Consider the following 11,867-nt stretch of genomic DNA (forward strand, 5'->3'; position numbering starts at 1 on the left):
GCTTTTATCAAAATCTATAAATGTGACTTGATTGTCAGTCACTATTTTCTTGAATTATTTATAAAGGTTGCCCACCAGGGGTGGGCAACCTTTAAGAAATGATGGGCCGAATGCAGTCAACGATGTACACGCGGCCCAATTTTTTTTTTTTTTAGCCTTCCACGATTTTTAGGATTTCTTTTCATTTATTTTTAGGATTCTTAAAGTAGTGTATAATTAAAAAAATTGTCATAAACAGTTTTGTGTTATTGTTAATATACTGACAAATGGCAAAAAAGCCAACTACACCCGGTATTCCCAGGTGGTCACCCTCCCAAGTACTAACCGGGCCTAACGCTGCTTAACTTCGGTGATCGGACGAGAACCGGTGCATTCAGCCTAGTATGATAGTTGGCCGTTTGAAATCGCTGTAATGCATTTACTTATGTATACTTTTTCCAATTGTATTAAATGGCAATTCTAATAAACAAAAATATAAATATTATCTATAGACTATAAAAGTAAAGATTACAAATTTAGATTTTATTACATTACCAATTAACAAAATTAAGAAAAATATGAAAATTGGAAGAAATTTACGCTTTCATACATAGCTCCTTGGTGATTCCTTCCAACTTCTCTGACTCTCTCTTTATCTCTCTGGGTAACCAGAATTTTTTTTTTTTTGGATGGTGCGGCATAAACCTCAGGCTTCCTTGCACTGTAAGGCTAATAATAATTAATACTGTAATATGTACATACTAACTAATTGATATTTCTGTTCACTGACTTTTGTGGGGGAGAGGTTATAAAATTTAAACTAAAAAAATATGATAAGCAATCAATAACAAAGAACACTCCTCGGACAAATTGCAACTAACTCGATAGCGCAAGTGAGATACGAGTTACAAGTTTACGAAGCTTAAAAAAGTAAAAATGAAGAGAAGATTCTGAAAAGTTATGTTTTTTATATGATTAAGGGAAATGCATTTCACCGTAATAACGTAAAAACCCACAGAAGCTATCGGTATTATTCCAAAAGCAGTAGGATAGAGTTTACTACCGTTTATAATAGATTGTGCTAACATAAAAGCGCAATAAACCGAAAACTGCAGATTGTTTTATGGTAGTGACCTCCAGAAATATGCTTTAGAAAAATATCACAAAGGTGTTCAAAATTGATAATGATGAAAGTGTAGTGCATTTTAATGATTTGAATTGTTTTTTTGTTTGTTTTTTTAATTAAAGTGGCTGATTCCACTAACCAGTGATCGTGTTAAGATGGATATCATCATTCTTCTTTTTCTTGGTGATTCCTTTCTACTTCTGAATCTTGTTTTGTCTCTCTCTCTCTCTCTGGCTCAGGGTAATTCAGAATTTTTTTTTTTTTTTTTTTTTTTGGCAGGTGCAGCATAAGCCTCAGGCTTCCTTACACCTTATGGCTAATAATAAATTAATATATTAGTTTTAATCAATTTTGTTAATCAATATGTACAATTCCCATTATAAAAACTGCCTTTTAGAGAGATAAACAGCTTAGTTATATAGCAAAAATTTCAACTTCCAAGGTCTTGGAATGAATTACCAAAAAAAAATATGTTATTGGATTCATATTACAATATTTTCACAATATGATGGTGTCTCAGGAACAGATTAATATTATAAAGCGGGGGTTCACTGTAATGAAATTCTCTGAACAGTGCAAACAAGCTGCTGGCACAACCCATGGAGTTGTCATTGATATACAGGAATTTTATCAGCTGGAACAAGATGATCATTCCATTATATAAGAAAGGTTAGGCTGCACCTTGAGTACTCCATAAATGTGTGGATTATTTATTTTAGGAAGGGTGTAGATTTGTTGGAAGAGGCAAAGAGAAAAGCAACAACTTTAGTCAGGGACGGGAAAGGGTAATTTTTACAAGGACTTCAGTTCTGCAATTTTCAGCACCTGGAAAGTAGACACTTTCAAAGAGAACTGGTTGAAACATTTAAGGCTTTAAATGGATTGGTTAAACTAAATGCTAATAGCATCCCTGCCCTTTTTTGGATGACACACATAAAGGGAAAAATTTTAATTGAAAAAGGATGGTTGGAATAGATGTGCAAAATGCTTTCAGTCATGGATTGATTATTAGAAAAACCCAAAAGCTAGTGTATAATCTGGTATATGACAAGGTCAAGGTGTGTGTGTTTGTTTTAATTGTTTTTTTCCAGGATTTCCCCAATATACCACTGTAGTATCTGAAAAGGCAAAAAACCAAGGCCGGCAAGTGTGTGTATGTAGGTGTATAAGTATGTGTGGTGTTATGTTGAGTGCCAGCACCTGGCAACTTCACAACCAGGAGGCAGAGGACACCTGCTCCTCTGTCCCCTGACTCCCAACCTTGGCCACAAGGAGGCATACAAGGGACAACTTAATACCAATGACTCTTACTGGGGCTATCAGGCAAGCCTGGGAGCCCCAAGGTGTTTAGGGAAAAGAAATGGAGATAAGAATGAGAAGTCTGGGGATTGGAAGGAAAAGTTGGATAGAAGGTAAGGGGAAGAAGAAATACACATCCCCTGAAATAGAAGAGAAACGTTTACAATAGTAAATAGAAATAGTGTATAGTGAACCATATTCTGTTAAGTTTAAACTAATTTATAGATACTTAGACATATTTGAATAGAGCTGATATATGACAGGAAAAATTAGTGCACAAGTTGTTTTATTTTTGAATTTTTTCTTTTTATGTATTTCTATTGTGCAAAATCCTGACCAGACCTGATGAAGCTGTCTGGGGGGGAGGGGATTTCCAAATAGTATTAGCAGTGGCAAATCCTTTATTTCCTATAGATTCTTCCTATGGATTCCTTCACGAACCACATCATATATCTACTACAAGGTTAAATGATATAGTGGGGATGGATAAGCAGATGTGCAATTTGAAACTTAATTGGAAAGTTAAAAGTTAATTGGAAAAATGCTTTTGTGTGAGGTTGTACAAGGCATTTATGAAATGTTGCCATCTCGATGCATAATAATATTTCAATAGCATCTTATACAACCTTACACATATGATGAAAGTATTTTTTCAATTAATTTTAGTTAAATGATACAGTGATATTAATATTTTCTCTGAAATTTCTTCATCTGGCATTGCCAGTTGAAGCAGCTTTAATGCTGCAACCAACACTATGTTTTTTTTTTTGGGGGGGGGGGGATTCTTCACTCTACCACTTAGACTTTGGAGTGGTATCATATGAACTTTTGTTGAAAAGGGGAAAACTTCATAAACAAGCTACAGCTTGTTTATATATTTCTGCAGAAATATGCTTTAAATACCCAAAGACAAACAATAATACACAACCTCTAATGCTTTGAAATAATTATAAATTGCTGTTTGCACAATTCTCACAATAAAAAACAAAAAAATTTCAATCTATGTTGCAACCATTGCATTTATCTAAGGCTGCATGCCATAAGCAAGTTCTTCACACACCAATAGGATCTCTTCAAATATTACATACCGTGACATTACATTAACCTCACATTTATCCTATGACAAAGGTCGGACCACAGCAGGGCAGACCAAGGTATCACTTTGTATTCTTTCTGTTAATGACCAAAAAACTGATTTAAAATAACTTTATTTTTTATCATCATTTATATTCATTCATTTTTACCTGTATTTTAACATTTTTATCCTATACCAGTTTTAACTCTAATTCTTATATTTTATTTTCATTATTTTACTAAAGTTATTTTAAATCAGTTTTTCGGTCTGTAACAAAGAATACAGAGTGTTATGCAACCTGAAGCCCAAGGCCTGTTTTCTAAAGACCAAGATATTTCAACACCCCAGGCAGAAAGATTTTTCGGCACCCCTTTTTACTAAGGATGTATCTAAGGATGTGCAGGGCATTTCAAAAATGATGGTCAATAATTTAAAGGTGAAGAGTACAAACTAAAATAAGCAAAAAAGTCCCAGTGAACATCAGGCTACAAATGAACTGTTTGAGATAATGCACATTTTCTGTTAAGATCTGCCACTGGCTATGGGAGCACTAGTTTAGCAAAAAGCTGTGAATCCTTTGCTAAGGGTAGTTTTATTAAACATAAGATAATACATTTTTAATTTTTGGTTTCAACACCACAGGATTTTACAGATGTTACAAAAGGTGTTCAAAATGCTGTCCTTGCATCCATACGCAGCTTTATAGTCTTCTCTGCATTGAGTTGCAAATCTTTCAGGCATTCCTGGATCATTTCTGATTTGCTGAAAGGCTCTTTCAACCCGACGCTGCAATTCCTGAACTGTATTAATGTTAGAAGTTTAAAATAATTAAATGCACTTGGCATAATACTTTAAGAGTTTAATATCTATATAATATCGGCATTTAGATACACCATAGACACTCTTAAAAAACTACAAAGTAGTTGTTGTGGGCATCATTTGCTCTGCCTTCACGACGAGTTGCCATGATACTGCACTACCTCAAATAAGTAACGCTTCACTAATAGAGAAGACTATTGTTACTTATTCTGAGAATAAGTAACTATTGTTACTTATTCTGAGAACAAGTAACGCTTCACTAATAAGTAACGCTTCACTAATAGAGAAGACTATTGTTACTTATTCTGAGAATTGTTACTTATTCTAGAATTGTTACTTTGAGAATAAGTAACAATTTTCAGAATAAGTAACAATAGTCTTCTCTATTAGTGAAGCGTTACTTATTAGTGAAGCGTTACTTGTTCTCAGAATAAGTAACAATAGTTACTTATTCTCAGAATAAGTAACAATAGTCTTCTCTATTAGTGAAGCGTTACTTATTTGAGGTAGTGCAGTATCATGGCAACTCGTCGTGAAGGCAGAGCACAATATGAGAAAGAGCAAATGATGCCCACAACAACTACTTTGTAGTTTTTTAAGAGTGTCTATGGTGTATCTAAACGCCAATATTATATAATGTTAGAAGTGTACACCAAGCATGATCCCAGATACAAAAATCCATAGGATTTAAGTCTGGTGATCTGGGAGGCCACATTACAGGCCCAACTCTACCTAGCCACCGTTGACTATACCTTCTAGTTAGATACAGTCACAGCTCGAGCAAAATGTGTCAGTGCACCATGCATAAGCCACATGTTCTGGCGTTGTTGAAGTGGAACATTATCATCATCAAGGAGGTCTGGAAGAACATTCTGCAGGAAGTGAAGGTACACCTCTCCTGTTAGTCTGTCTGCCCAGACATTCAACAAGAAACCTTGCTGATGTCGTGACTCATGAATTTCATTAGAATTTTCGTTGGACCAAAGGTTTTTTTTTTTTTTTTTTTTTTTGATTTGGTAGTTGTTGGCGCATCAGCTTCTGTGGCCATATTGCACCTCCCAAGGTTTTTGCAGTACTTTTATCCAAGCCCGAGGCGGGAATCGAACCCGCGACCTTTGGGTTGCCGGGCAGGTACTTTACCCACTCGGCTAGCCCGGTCGGCTGGACCAAAGGTGACAGTTATGAAAATTAAAAATAACATCATGAGTAAACCCAGCTTCGCCAGTGAACAAAATGTTGTTTAAAAATTAGGAGTTCAGGACACACTGTTGTTGCATCCACTAACAGAAGTTCACTTTGGGAGGACAGTCTGTATTGCTGAGACCTTGTACATGCTGGATATGGTAGGGTACAGTAATTGGCGATGTAAAATTTGCCACGCACTGCTATAACTCAGTACACACTCTTGAAGAGCAACCCTCCTTGTCGAAATTTCTGGATTTTGTTCTATTCTTTCTAACACCCTTTCCTCATCATCAGGTGTTGTGCTTCTGGGCCTACCTGCTCGTACTCCATGTGTGAAGCTCCCATGTTCTCTAAGGTGTTGATGTCACGATGAATGTGTGCCTGTTGGGCTGCCTTCAGCGGGGAAATGCTTCTTGGTACAAACGTGCAGCCTCGAGTGCAATGCCGTTGGCTTTACCATACATGAAGGACATGTCTGCATACTCTTCATTGCTGTAATCTTTCATGTTGACTATCCTTTGACAAGTACTAGTATGCCTGCTACATCTCAGAGCATTGAGAGAGGGGAAAGGGAGAGAATGAGCATAACCTAACCTAAACAAACAAGTCAGTGGTGGATCCCAACTCTGTACAGTTCACCTCGTCAGTGGTGGATCCCAACTAGAAAAGTGCAATATCTCGAAAATGATCTACTCATAAGGACCCGTGTTTACTAGGTTTTTTAAAATTGTATATTGTAGTCTGTACAGTTCACCTTTAAATTATTGACCACTTTTGAAACACCCTGTATATACAGTAGGACCTGGATAAGAAGTTTTCCGAGGGACTCTAGTTTAGAACTTCTTACATGAGAAAAGTTAATATTAACTTTCTTACGAAAGTTAATATTTCATACCCAAGGGTATGAAATATTAACTACACAAATAAAAGTGAAAAGATACACATACATAAGTAAAAGATCATTTTTAAGTACTATTTCAGAATTTATAAATATTTTGCTCTGTTGCCTATGGGAAACATTTTTAAATGAGGATTTCTAATTGCTTAACATTCTGTTCATTAAACTCATTACTAAATACTCACACCTTAGAATTCACACCCTTCTAGCCAATGGCTGTTCCGGGTGTCTCCCCTCAACAAAGAAGTTGTTGTTGTTATTATTTGGTTTTTAGGAGCATTAGCAACTAAGGCCATATTGCTCCGGGGATATGCGGTGGTCATTTCCTGACCTTTCTGCATCCTCCATATTTGGTGGTCACGGGCTCGAACCCCGGTCTGATCAAGAAGCGTGTGCTACACACTGCTGCTCCTGCCCACCTGGCTACGGAGGCCCCTCAACAAAGAAGGAAGTAAACTGATAATAATAATTACTAAGTTGGAAGCTCCTTTGCAGTTTCAACATACCTTAAAAAGTTACAGTTACAATAAGACAGAGCAACAATCCACTAAGTAATTCAGAACTGTTCAGAAAAATGAGAACTTAACGGCAAATACTTCACTGTGCTTCACGTGGTCGATGCTATCCAATTATGGATATCAATGAAAATAATTGAATATGTCACTTACATCATATCAAAATGTTTATTACTAAAAAGGTTTTAGGAATGAAAGCCTCAAGACTACGGAAAATTCACTAATCAAACAAGTTACTGGCAATCGAACAGGGCATCATTTTTGTGATATCTCGTATTGTGAATCATGGGCACCGGCAGGATATTTTGCAATTTTTTGTTCACCAAATATTCGAATACACGTACATGTAATATTTTAATTAAGTCAAGTTTGGCTGATTTATGTGTACAGCTGAGCCAATGTTTCGTGATCAGTGGGAGAAAATGCTTTTAAAAGAAAGAATTTTTATTGTTTTAATGTTTCAATAAATTAATGAAATTGTGTATTACTTTGAAATTCAAAGATGGTGCACTTGCACCAACTTACACCATGCTGCCAGCACCCATGTTGTGCATGCCTACAACAAGTTGCCCTGGTATTGAACTACCCAAAATAAGCAATGCTTCAACACTGGATTCTCAAATAGGCAACATTTAGCCAGTGGATTCTTGGTGAATACCACCACCCCTGGTGGTATTCACCAAGCATTGGCGAAGCATTGCTTATTTGAAGGAGTGCAATATCAGGGTAACTCGTTGTGAAGGCATTCACAATATGAGATATCAAAAATGATGCCATTTCACCTACTTCGGTGATTTACTAGAAACAAACGATGCTTGTTTGATTACCAAAATGTTTATATTGTTTAATATAAAAATAAAGAATTTCTATATTTAAAAAAGTATTAAGTGGGAAAACATCATTATAATAATATATTGTGTATTCTTTATAACGAACTCTTTAGTATGTGGGAAAACTTTTTGCCTGGGAAAATAATACATTACAATATATAGAGGCGAAATTGGCATTTAAGAAACCAAACCTAGTACAGGAAAACTTATGCAGGAATTTCTTATTCGGGTTCTATTGTATATAGTTTTAACGATTTGTAAAATTTGGTGCCCCTTAAAGAATAGCACTCGTGCCTTAAAGAAATGCTAGCTTGTGCCTTAATCCGGCACTGGAGCACAGTTCCTATTGAGAAAACAGTTGGCACAATGCCAAGCATAATACTCAAATATTTGAGCTTGTGATAATACAATGGATGCCACTTATTTCGATCAGTTTGGGACAGTTTAATCAATAACTGAAGACACAAGAATGCAACTGTTCAGTGTTGTTTATTGATGCAAAGCAGGTTATTTGATGTAGGCAGGGTACTATACGGAGCTTTCAATTTTTTTTTCTAAATATTACTACTTTAGTTCCATAAAATCCACGTCATACTGTGATCTCAAATATACTAAAAAATACAGAAGCATGGGAATAAAAGAAGTTTATTTCAAAAACGTTCATATAAAAATACATATCAAAAAGAATAAACAAAATTTTGTACACACACATAAAAATAACTTCAGAGAATATCTGTACAATGTTAAAAGTTTCATTGCACTGTTTAGCAATTTAAAAATTTTCGGATGAACTGATTTTTTTCCCTCCTCTTATAACCACAGAACAGTCACAGAATGATTAAATAAATTGCAATAAATAAATAAAATCACTACGTGGCCAGAAAATGAATCACATTTATAATATATACAAATATAGAAAGGTATCAACATTTACACCATTAATAAAAGTATCCTTTTTTGTGTATTTCAGTAAATTAATTTGATAATTAGCTTTTAAATGAAAAACTGGAAATCACTTGAAATACAAGAATGGAATGGCAACAGATAAACTTAACTCTTACGAAACTCAAGTTATCAAACAGTTTCAATTTCCAATTCTTAATGACAAGGGTATTTAAACAACAGATCTGAGTAGACTTTTTTATTACAATGTTATCCATATCAATCCAAATGTAACAATGCTGTTTACATTGGATTATATGGATAACATTGTAATTCTAAAATATTTTACCTTCTCAGTGCATAATTATTTTGACAATCCAGTCATCACAACTTACAATTAGAGTTTGATTTTTGATTTTTTTTTTTTTTTTTGCACGTGCTATGTTAAACTAATAAAGTTCACAACATGATTTGAAATATAAATTGAGTTTATTTTGTTGTACCACAATTGCCAAGGAGTAGAATACAGAAATTACACGAAGTGCATGGATTTAGCAGCTAATTATCCACTTTTGATTCTGATATACTGTATACAGAAACCATGTTTGGATATACACATCCAAATCAATCTTTCATTTTAGAAAGAATATTAAACACTATACTATATTTATAAATTCATGATTTACAGCTCTCGTGGGTAGTATGGTGGATTTAATCACTGTCTTCTCACACTGGATGGAAAAGATCTGAGTTTGAATCCCATCAATGGTGCAAGGAATTTTTATGGGCTTTTTCACAACATGCTAAATTAGTTGGTTTCAGGTGAGGGTTACAGGTTTTTCTCCTCCTGGAAACTTTTTATGTACAGCAAACTGAGAACAAAGAATACATGCAGTTATAAACAATTACTGATGCCTCATAGCCTTAGTTTCTTTGGTGCTCAACACACATGCACACGTTTTGTCAATTTTTCAAATCCTTCTCTTATATCTTGAACTTATTCTGCTTCCCTCTTGGATTACGAACGGTATGGTCAATAATAATTCAGTAATAAGTGGGGAGAGACAAGTCAAACAAACAAGGTTTGCAGTGACTGAAAACAAGTCATGTAAATGGAGCCAGACAAGTTTTATAAACTTGCAAGTTTATAAAACTTGTCAATGCATGTAAAATGATTTGTCAAATAAGTATACAAACAAATAAATAATAGTTGGGACAAGAAACTATTTTACATAAACAATAAGTTGAGACCATTTTATAATAATAATAATAATAATTAAACATAAAAAAAAAAAAAAAAAAAAAAAAAACCAGAATACCTAACTTCTTTTTCAATAGTAGCAACCATCCAACAAGAAACATTTATGTTACATAAAAATTGACGTAGCAAATTTAAAGTGAAAGGTAAAAATAATAACATAAGTGGTGAACTAGTAATTAATGTGCAATAGATATTTTTCTGAGGGTCGGTCAGGTCAGGATGCTCCTGCTGCAGAATAAACGGAAACAAATATGAAACTGTTTGCAGCACTTCCAAGACAAATCTGTAACCATGAAAAAAAGAAAAAAGTTTTTTTTAAATGGTTACAAGGACACTGCACATAACACTACCCCCTGTATATTTCTTTGGCTACTGATATAGTAATCACAGGCTTTTGCATTAAAACCTAGCTATCACTTCTCTGACCATCTTTGAAGTCTGTTCAAGTCATCCTGAAGGAGTGCTGCTTGGCACCAATCATTAACGACTCTGCCAATCTTTGTCATCTGCAAATTTTGACATCATGCCTTCATAGAGGTCATTTATGAAAATGATAAACAATAGTGGTTCAAGAACTGATCCTTGAGGGACACCACACTGACATTACACCAATCTGAAGAATATCCTCTAATCACAACCCTCTGCCTTCCGCCCTACAGCCACCCAGCAATCCATCTTAGAATTTTACGAATAATCCCAACCTGTTCAAGCTTATACAGTAACCCCTCACTGAGTCAAATGCTTTGCTAAAATCCAAATAAACTATGTTGAAATTGTTCCCTAAATCCAGCTCATGAGTAACTGTGTCAAAATACCATCCTAAGTTAGTTAAGCATGATTTTCCTTTAACAAAGCCATGTTGTGTATATAATCTTCTGAATTTCCCCAACCTTAAGTACCAATGGAGACAACCTAATCCAATCCTTAATAGCTTGATGGACAAAGGAAAACTTCTTACAATCCACTCTAATCCTTTCCCCTTGATTTGAATTCATTCCTGCTAGTTCTAGATCACTTAGTAAAATGAATGAAGTCAAGGTTTTCATGGTATTATATACCCCTCAGAGACATAAGCTTGAATAAGATTCCTCCCACCAAGACACCTAGTTACCAAGAACTGTAGCCCACATATTCAAAAGTCTCTCCTAATAAGGGCATCCTTTAGAGAATCTCACCAAGCACACTGTCCATCTTTAGAACTTTGAAGAAGCTCTTTTTTATAAAGGCATGGCCTCAATGATCAACTTGTTGCCTTGCAACTACCATGTTTTTCAGGAAACTGGGAAGCAATTTGGAAGAAGTCAATTCCAGGCCAATAACTAGCGTGAAGGAGGCCATCCTATAAATGCTGGCAGTAACCAAAGACTTTTTGGTGGATAACTGCCTGAACAGTTGGAGTTGCAGAGGTTTAAGATCACTTTAATGTCTCTAGTTCATAAACAAATAAATCTGGTTTTCATTCAACTCACTCTTGTTATCAAAGTTTAATACAAAACATTATTTACTGAAAAGTTTTGTTACAACATTATTTACTGAAAAGTTTTGTTACATCATAAAAATAACTATAAAATTAGCTAGGTAGAAATTATCTCTGGTTGCACATGCTTACCAAAAAAAAAAAAAAAAGCATAAATATGATACCTTTCAACAGTTATCCAGAGATTCATGCATGTTTTCAAAATTAAAACTTTGTCACATTGGGCAACAAACATTGAATCTGCTCTCAGTTTGACCTAACCAGTTTAAAAAAAAAAAAAAAAAAAAAAAATTGTTCAATATGAACTATTATCCTGTACAAAGTTGAGATATTAGTATCCCTTGATGGGCATTAAGTACAAATAAGACTGTATGCAAAATACATTGAAGAGAAACTTCACAGCCATTATATTCAAATTTCTTTTGTCTATAAAAGTCTTCTTAAAAATAATTATATTAATCTATATCAACACCTATTAGTGACCTTTGATAAAAAATAAAATTATTTGCATTTTCCCTTCT

The 11,867-nt window shown here is 34.6% G+C and overlaps 1 non-coding gene across 1 annotated transcript; it reads right to left on the reverse strand.

The window, feature by feature from the left end:
• Nucleotides 1-276: 276 nt before the first annotated feature.
• On the reverse strand, nucleotides 277-395 carry LOC150084049 (5S ribosomal RNA). Its single transcript, XR_016547130.1, has one exon. It is a non-coding gene; the product is annotated as a 5S ribosomal RNA (ribosomal RNA).
• Between the last annotated feature and the right edge of the window lie 11,472 nt (nucleotides 396-11,867).

This window comes from Mastigoproctus giganteus, chromosome 6 (assembly GCF_048544385.1).
Source record: "Mastigoproctus giganteus isolate SK-2022 chromosome 6, ASM4854438v1, whole genome shotgun sequence".
Taxonomy (NCBI): domain Eukaryota; kingdom Metazoa; phylum Arthropoda; class Arachnida; order Uropygi; family Thelyphonidae; genus Mastigoproctus; species Mastigoproctus giganteus.